The following is a 9,140-nucleotide window of genomic DNA, read 5'->3' as shown; positions in this document are numbered from 1 at the left end:
GAGTTAATATCACTAAAATCACGCCACTAGAATGTATCCAGAGGTGCGGGCGCAGATTAATTTTGCTTTCATGTTTCGGTCGTTTTGGAGGTAGCAGGTACACTGTTATTCCCGAGAACGCTTCGTACATCCTCACATGCGTACATATCTATATTATCCGTAGTGTGCATCACTTTGAGCCGGTAATTTCAGTTATTTCATATTCCACAGCAAACGATACACGTCCAAGTCCGTACAGGAGCGAGCTCCCTCTTCATCGTCACGTAATAATAAACATTTCGTAATACTCCGCATTGGCTAGCTGTTAATTCGCTATTTAACTATTCACCCGGGCCATAATTAAGTTTTGTAAAGCATTCTTGATCCCCTGTCCGCGTCGGGCTATTTGATTCCCCTTTTATTCCCTTGCCACAATCGGAATATTTGATTGAGGAAATGCCTGCCGTACAATTATCTCATGAGTTATTTTCAGAGCAGCTTTTTTCCTCTGTCCATAGGGAGTCAAGAACAAAATCAAGAATGGTCTGTCGTTATTTCGACGTTGAGATTTGCACTGGTAACCGCAGTGATAAATTTGACGAATCCGTTATTTCAAATAAACTCCAAATGGACAGTAAGTTTTCAAATTTTCAACAGTTTTTTATGAGTTTAAATGTACTCAATTCGAAGGTCAAAATGGTCAAAATGTTTGCGGAGGCTGCCTCCGCGGCTGCTATCCTAAATAATGAATTTGAAGGGAGCAGCGTAAAAATGTTGAGCCGTTTCTGCGTGGTTAACGAGCTCCAGTTGAAGGCACGTTCTTTCATAATAATCGCTACAGCCGGGCTTTCGCGCACGGACTTTTAAATATTTAGTGTCGGAAGGTTAGAGGAGCGCTTTGTTGCAAAGAGCTGGCACTACCTTCCGAGAGAGCAGCAAGCATATTGCTTCTTTGGGATCATCAATTGGTCGAACATGATCGTGTTCTCTGGAACTTGGCTGTAACGTATTACCGGTGATTTCACGAAGCAGCATTTAGCCTCGCCGGTATTCGAACTATTTCTGTGAGCGTGGTATTTCTCGAAAGATATAATTTGTTCGAAAGCCTGAGACTTTGAGGGGTTCTTCGATACAACGAAGCAACAATTAACCACAAATTGGAAAGTCAAGTAACTCGCATCCGGATGGAGATATTGAATAGGAGAACGGAGAAGGGAACTCGCGAATTAAAAATGCGAAATATTTCATTGGTGTAAAATCGATCGAGTCTCTTTTTCTCTCTCTCTCTCTCTCTCTCCCGCAGTGATCGGTGAGCCACGCAGAAGAGCCCCACCCCGTAAAGAGCAACCCCACTCGATGCTCCAGGGTGGAGCGTGGAGCCGAGTAGTCCAGTGTGCTCGACGGAAGGAATAGGAAAAGCGAAAATACTGCGAGCGCCGTATAGATAGAACTACATTGTCCGCCCGGGGGTGAATCACGGATGAAAAGCCGCAGTGCGGCTTAGACCATAGTCCCGGTCGTCTATTTACCATGGATTCCGGACGTGAATTGCGGTCTCTCATACAATGATCGCGGTCCCGGTGGATTTTGGCCGATTCTTGGGTTCTCGCAATGGCCACGCGTGAACGGACTCCGAGAACGGTGAGAATAATGGATAGCATAATTCGAATGAGGCATGAATCGTTTGGTCATTGGCTCACTTGCCAGCAATTGATTTTTATACGTTTTCCCGCGCGATCACGAGAACGAGAACAAGACGAGTCGCGACTCGTCCTTAAGATCATCGCTCATCGTAAACGGGCGACGATTGAGATCCCGCGTCTTGGAACCGGCAACATCGAGCTGAGAAGGCACTTGGCCTAATTTCGGCAACTGCATTTCTGCCTGCCGAATGCTCTTGGATGAGCTCAAATGTCATCCAACATTCAGAATACTCTCCTTCTTGCCGGTTGAATCATCTCGGAGACAAGCAAGTCCGCGACCGTACAGTGCCAAGTTCGACGGCAAAAGCCATAGTCAAATATCAAGTTGGAGCGGAGACTTCGAATTGGCCTTCTCCCCTAGTGGTTTCATTGTGCCAGCCCATTCTCGAGAACCCGTCAAGCAGCATGTGTCGAGCTTGCGCTCTGTGTCCTATGTATATAGTAGCTGGAGATATAAGCGGGCGAGCTAGGAGCTAACAGGAAATCGATGATCCCTCACGAGCGACAAGCTGCCGAGATGTAGCCCTGTGCAACAGGCCGTATAAACGTAGGATTAGCCGGGTTTCGACGGAACCTGATATCGGTGCTGTGTATATCGACGCTGACGACATGCTTGCGATAAGGGGCTGCTTCCAACGCTCCCAGATACACACCGAATACGAGAATGATCTTAACTTGAGGGGGCCATCAGCGGTAGGGTTGCATCGTAGATTGATTAGGCGTGAAAGTTATTCCGGTCCGAAACGATTTAAGATTTAGGCACCTGCTGCGAGTTTCAGAGTAAGCCGAGACCCTGGCGAAGTTTGCCTTTCGAATTTCCAATTGATATTGCACTCGAATGATTTTGCGTTTTCAATAGACTCTTGTTCCTCTTGTCTCATTGCGTGCGGCTACTACACCTTCGAACGTACCTTCGAGCTTGAACCTTCACCGTCGCCTAAGCTTTCCTCGGATACTAAATTCCTACGGGCGCGTGTATCCCGCTAACATGATATTCAAATCTGGTTAAGACAGTGAATGAATTCGGACAGGTTTAGTATAGTGGGATCGCTCGCTTACACGACATTCGGACACGATAATCAATAACAATGATTAATTAAATAGCACAGCTGTCGTGGAATGTAAATGTTTACGGGGAACGGGGACGGAGCGATTGAAACGTGCATTATGCGGCTAACGCCGCGTCAGAAGCGATCAGACGTCGTTGATGCTTGCGGGCTTTGGAAAACCGTCAAGTGTCACACGAGAAAATTCCCTAGCGAAATTGGTTGCTCGGTCGAAGCAGCGATCGCGGTTTTCATTCAACAGCTACATAACCAACCCGGTGATTGAAATAACTGATCGCTGCTAGGGATACGCAGAGCCGTGCTTGCCTCCTCTCCATTCCTGGATACGGAATGGTCCAACCAAACGGTATTTCTGTTTCCGATATATCGGTGGTCAAGGGCCCTCGCCTCGATCAGACTGCGATATCACCGATGCTTTTCCAACACCAAAACCATTCGCTCGGTCCCTTCGGAGCCCGACTCTCGCTCTGCGGTCTCTCTCCCAACTCCCAACATATCCTCTTTTTCTTTCTGCCAACAGGATTTCCCCATAGTTCACCAATCTCAGAGACATGCCCATGCAACTGACCGGGACCAGCTCCCGTGGCAAATTCATGACCTTTCCCTTCTCCCGGTTCAATATATCAGCTCGCTGTATAAGACCTTGAACAATATTATTTCAGGTTCCGAAATCGATACGAAAAGCGAAGGCTCCTGCATGGTCCCATCGGTGATCCACCCTTCCTACGACCAATAGCTCCTGACATTGGGTCCATTTTGATCTGTATAACTCTTCAACCAGACTCGAGCGATGACTAATCGAGGCTTTCCGCAGCGACGAATTATTTGGTGGTAACTCGGGTCAAGCGCCAGAAAGAGAGATGAGATACAACACGCAGCTTTATTAGCTCTGTTTTCTGGCTGTGTGTCGGACTGTGAAACAGTTTTCGCTTGTTCACCCGTAGCAAATTCTCTCCCCTTCCCCTCCCCCCCCCCCCCCCGTCCTCCCCGCTCTTCGTCCTCTTTCTCGCTTCCGGTTCTCCTTCCTCTCTTTCCGCTCTCGCCGTTATACCGCAACTCCACAGTAGCGAGATGCCGCATGGGCGATTAACGAACAATCATTAAGCCAGACCCTTATCGTGGTAATTGCGCGGAATAAATCTACCACGAGCTCGGAAGCCCGGCCACCTCCGTATATAAATGTACCTTTGTGTATACATATAGAGACAGTTTCACCTCGGGTGAGAAAGAAGGATTGTACGGAATGAGAGCAGGGAGAAAAACGAAAGAAAATCCACACCGAATTAGCGAAGCAGCGATAGTGGCGAAAGCCGAAAAGTGGATCCGGCGAGTGAGTTGTACTATCCGGAGGTGGAGAGGGCTACGTCCCGCTAATTCGGGCCAGATTTTCGGGCGGAGCCGATACAAAATAAGAGAGAATCAAAGTAACCGGAAACAATTAGAACGCGAATTAGTGTGTATTTCGGAGGGATAAACTTTATGAAAAAGTTGCTTAACCCCGTTTCTGTATATAGTCAATAGGAAAAACTCGGATTTCCTCGGCGCTAACTCGATCTCCGCAAGCTCGAATACGAGAGCTAATCCCGATTCGGATCCCGACCGCGAGCTTCTATTCCATAGATTCTATGAAATAAGAGTTTATATAAGCTTTCTGCGAATTTGCCAAACATTCAACCGGAAATAAAAATACGAAAAGAATAACGTTGTCACAGCGATAAGTTTCAACTGCACACAGTGCTTTTCGATCAAAGAAAAACGAAACGCCCCAGGTTAATGGAGAGACCCTGCGCCGAGCTACCGTATAAATACCCTCAAGATCGAAGAATAGCGAAGTAATATTGCGAACAGGAAGACGCGACGAAAAGAGAAAAGAAGATGTGGAGATAGACAGATGCAGAGAAGGCTCAATTTTCCAAGCCGATGGAGTGACGACAATTCCGTTCGTTCGTCTCCTCTCTCCGAGGCCTCTGTGTGCTCACATTTCTCTTTCTCTTCAGCCATGAACGCTTTCGACATCCTGCTGCTGCTGCTGCTGCTGCTGCATGTGTAGTAGAATCCTTACCTACCCGGGTGGAGCCTAATCGACAATCGATGAGAACGTCGCCTTCAAAACGAAAGAAATAAAAAATATTTAAAAAACCTCAATGAATAAAGAACCCAGTGAGAAACCCCATGCTTCCTGCTAGTTAAGGTCGATCCCCTGCGACAGCCCCAACCAAAAATTATGTACCGTTTGCGTATTAAAAGGGTTGATAATTCGTTCGGATCGTAATCAATAACTTTGTAAAGAGCCTATATACGTACTCGGTGCCAGCAGATATAGTACAAATATCATTTGCTTTCGTAAAATTTATTCTAAAAGTATTTTTGATCTGACATCGCGAGTAAATTTTTTGACGGAACTATCCGGGCTACGCTTCAACATACAGAAAAGGTTTCCTATACAGACGACATTCGCTTGCTCGCTTGCAAAATATATCGTATGCAGCCTAAACCTTCGTACTTCTCGAGACTATATCTGTCAAACTAGATGGTCAATCACCTTGATTTTTTTTCACAATATCTGTGATATCCTGCTCTAGCTCCTCCTCGTTTTTTATAAACTTCCTAATTTTAGTACTAGCGGTAGAATTAATAATGTACTGTTTGCCTATGCATGGTCCATATGTTACGTGTTAATTGAGTCAACTTCAATTACATATATCTCGGGTTCGGGATGGTGAAGCTTGTTAAAATTTTATAGAGGTGTTGTTCATATGTTAAACAATACGTATGCCAAATTAAAAAAATTTCCTAATTTAACTGTCTCGTGGAGGAACCACCTTAAACAACAAAGGGAATCTTCCCTGGGCTCGGCGATTAATTAAAATAGAGCTTGAAGTTTGAACAAATTAAAGCTGTCAACACTTTTGACTACTTCGAACGATTTGAGCTCACTCCGGATCACCCTGGCAAAGTTAACTGCGGTGAAGAACTCCTCAGAAATTGCATAAAATTACTCGGAACCGTGCAAAACAGCTTTCTCGAGGATTCGGCATAACTTATTATCGCTCGTAACTAATATTCTCCAACACTTTAAACGACTTACAACTGCTTGCGGACACTTGCATTATAGACTACCGTGACACGTTCTCCACATTTTTAGATCAATGAATATTATTCAATGAATTCCCCACCGATTAGGTCACCGTAATGGTAATAATTCCCACTGGCTGTTCCTCCGACCACCGGATCATTCTCTCGAGGCCATCACGTACTACATCCGTGATACGCCCGCTTACCAACCCAATACCCAAATTGTCTTCCCCCCTCGCCTATTCTCTCTCTCTCTCTCTCTCTCTCTCTCTGTAATACTGTAAATTCCAATGGAATATGTTTCCGATCGTCGATTACCGGATTCGCGGTTCAATTCGTTCGCTTGGGCTCTCTCGGATTTGGTGTTTGCTCTCCTTCACCGTTGTTTGAATAATATAATTCAGCAACGTGCGTAAATAGATCGATTCGGGGCTCGTCATATTAGAAAAAATGTGAACTCTACGAAATTAGTGCACGACCTTTTGACCTTCAGCAATAAACTTGGGTTGACAATGGTGGAGAGATTGAAAAAAAAAACAATTTATTGCAATTTTTAAGCTCTGGTAAACAATGCATTTTCTAGGACTTACTTGGGGTTAAATAAGTTTTTTATGCCCACTCTTGTAGTTCAATTTTTCCGATTATTATTATTTTTGTTTTCTCATTTTACTTAACTTGCAATCTGACACACTTTTTTATCGTCAACGGTTAAAGTAAGAGAGTTTTTGCACCAAGTTTTTATGGTATACACGAAGGGTGCTGTTTTTATTGGTGGAAAAAAATGAAATTTATAACAGCTCCGCGGCTAACGTGACTCCGTTAATCTGATCGCTATCAACGATTATAGCAGCAAGCCTCGCACTAAAAGCTTCATGCCTCAGAAAAAAATGGTTATTATTACGAGCTCTATTACTCTCAAAATTTTCTTTCCATATGACACAGTTTTTAGTTCAACACCGATACCATTAAGATTCCAAACGCTAATAAATCAGAATTCTCTCAACCGATTTCGGTTTCATTGCCCGGTGCTTTCGCAAGCTCCGAGAGAGCTGACTTGGTAAATTCCTATTGATTTTTCAGGATTACGATTCTTGTATGGCTCGCACCGGGCTCCGCGAGTAACATCCACGAAAACTAATAATCGTTATAGTTCTTCCGAACGCTCCACTCGGGCATTCCCCCCCAATGAATATTATTGATCCCCATGAAACCACTTTCATTACGATCTTCTAAAAATCTCGAGCAACACGAGTTAAAAATTGACACTTTTTTCAAACCGGACAACCGGATCACAGCAGCGACTATTGATAATCATTTATTTTTAATTGACGTCGAAATTAATTCGAGTTCATTGGTTATTCAAAACGCGAGACGTTCCTTTTTGAAATTCGGAGTGCAGACGCTCTTGTCCCCGAGATTTAACGAAGAGGAAAGAATTATTGCCCGCTGCTCATCTCGTCGTTCATTCGACCGTCATCCCCGCTCCCAGTCTTGGCGTTTCAGGTATTTTTATTTTATTTTTCCAACCCTTCCACTTCTGATGATCTCGACAAAAAATACGTGCTTAACCCTCTCAGACCGAGACCTATTTCGCGTTGACGGAAAATGATTCCCTTTATAATTTTATCTCAAAATACTTTCTAGTTTCCGAATCCATTGTGACATTTCGGTTTTTTGTTGGGAAATATGAATTTTGGAATGTTCGCTGCGCGCAGCACCAGGTTCTTGGGGAGCAAAATCAGGAAAATTTACGAATGAATCTAGCACCGAATACCTTAAATACATCATATTAGCTTCTCTTTGAAAGGAAATAACGTTTGGAGTACGAAAAAAAATGTATACCCACTTTTCTTTTGCGATAACTAAAGCACCTTTTCACACAACGCCAGCTCAACATGAAACGCCGACTTCATATTGATATTTCGATGAGTTAAAGCAGTTTATCTCTTGGTTTAGGAGTATCTAAGGTGCAATCTAACCTTGCTTCATGGAAATAGGCAGTTAGAACCCCGACCTTACTGACCGATGCAGTTTTATTGGGCCTGGAAGCGCGTGTTGCGTAGAAGCAACATACGGTCCGAGAGGGTTAAAAATGCACAATCTATTTGGATCGAAAAGTTAAATAACGAATTTCTATTGCCAATCAAAATTGTCAATGTCATGGGAAAACGAATTTATCGTAAAAATAAACGCAGTTTTTCCATTTAAATATTTTTTTATTCACTTTATTCCCTTATCGATTTTATTTTATAGTACGTTTATTTCGACGTGAAACAATGTTTTACTGAAAAATTCAATTCAATTCTAATTGAGAGAAAAAAATGGTGAGCTTAAATTTTTTTAAAAGAACATATTTTATCGATACCCGTCCATTTTTATTGTCAGCGTGATTTTCACCCTTAACCTTCTTTTCACTCTGTCATCCTACTCGCTCGAACACCTATACAAACATCTCGTTTATCGGTGGCCTCGACATATTCTCGCCAAATTTCTAATACGATATAGAAGGAACGAAGGTATATATGGCGAGGGGTGAGCAGAGGTATAGACAGAGGGGTTTTTAGCAACGGATCGATGGGGTGACTGAACGGTGTATAAAGTCCCAACAACTGAGCAAAGTCTAAGGCCGTTGATTCCAAGTGTGCAGAAACGGACTCTACTCTTTTTTTTCACCAAGTTCAAATGATCTTCGCGAATTGTTTTTTAACCCAACGAAATGACAATTTTGGACACGAAAATTCAAGTACACAGTTTTGGCTGAGGAACAGAAGGAAAATTCTTCAAAATCTCATGTCGGGGGTTTCCGAGGGTGCTCTTTCAGAATTTGACATTTATTTTGTAAAATTAAATCAAAATCTCTATCGTGTTTGCGTTTTTAATTAAAAAGTCAAGAATTTTTGACGTTTTTTTCTTCCATATCGATTTTCGTTGTTGTTGCTGCATTTGAATAACCATATTATCGACAGAAACGGTGTTTCCAATGTCTGACCTTTCCAGAACACTGATTATGAACTCTTTTTCCCCCTCTCAGTTGTTCCAAAATAGTGCTTTTTGCAAAAAAGCATGATATAAATTTCCATGATTTTTTTTCTCAAAAAGTATCAACTTAAGGAAAAAATGTTTATGAACAAAAAGTGTTTAGAATCATCCAAGGAACACGTGTGATTTTTTTCAAAAATTTTGTAGCTATTTTTCAATTTTTTAGTTTCGAACAACTTTTTGAAAAATTTCAAAAAATCAAATCGTTAATCGACTCGAAGCCGTTCCCGATAAAGATGCGCAAAGCTGTCGAAAGGTGACTGAAAGGACATAAATT

This window comes from Venturia canescens, chromosome 6, assembly GCF_019457755.1.
Source record: "Venturia canescens isolate UGA chromosome 6, ASM1945775v1, whole genome shotgun sequence".
NCBI lineage: Eukaryota > Metazoa > Arthropoda > Insecta > Hymenoptera > Ichneumonidae > Venturia > Venturia canescens.
This window is presented reverse-complemented; position numbering follows the sequence as displayed.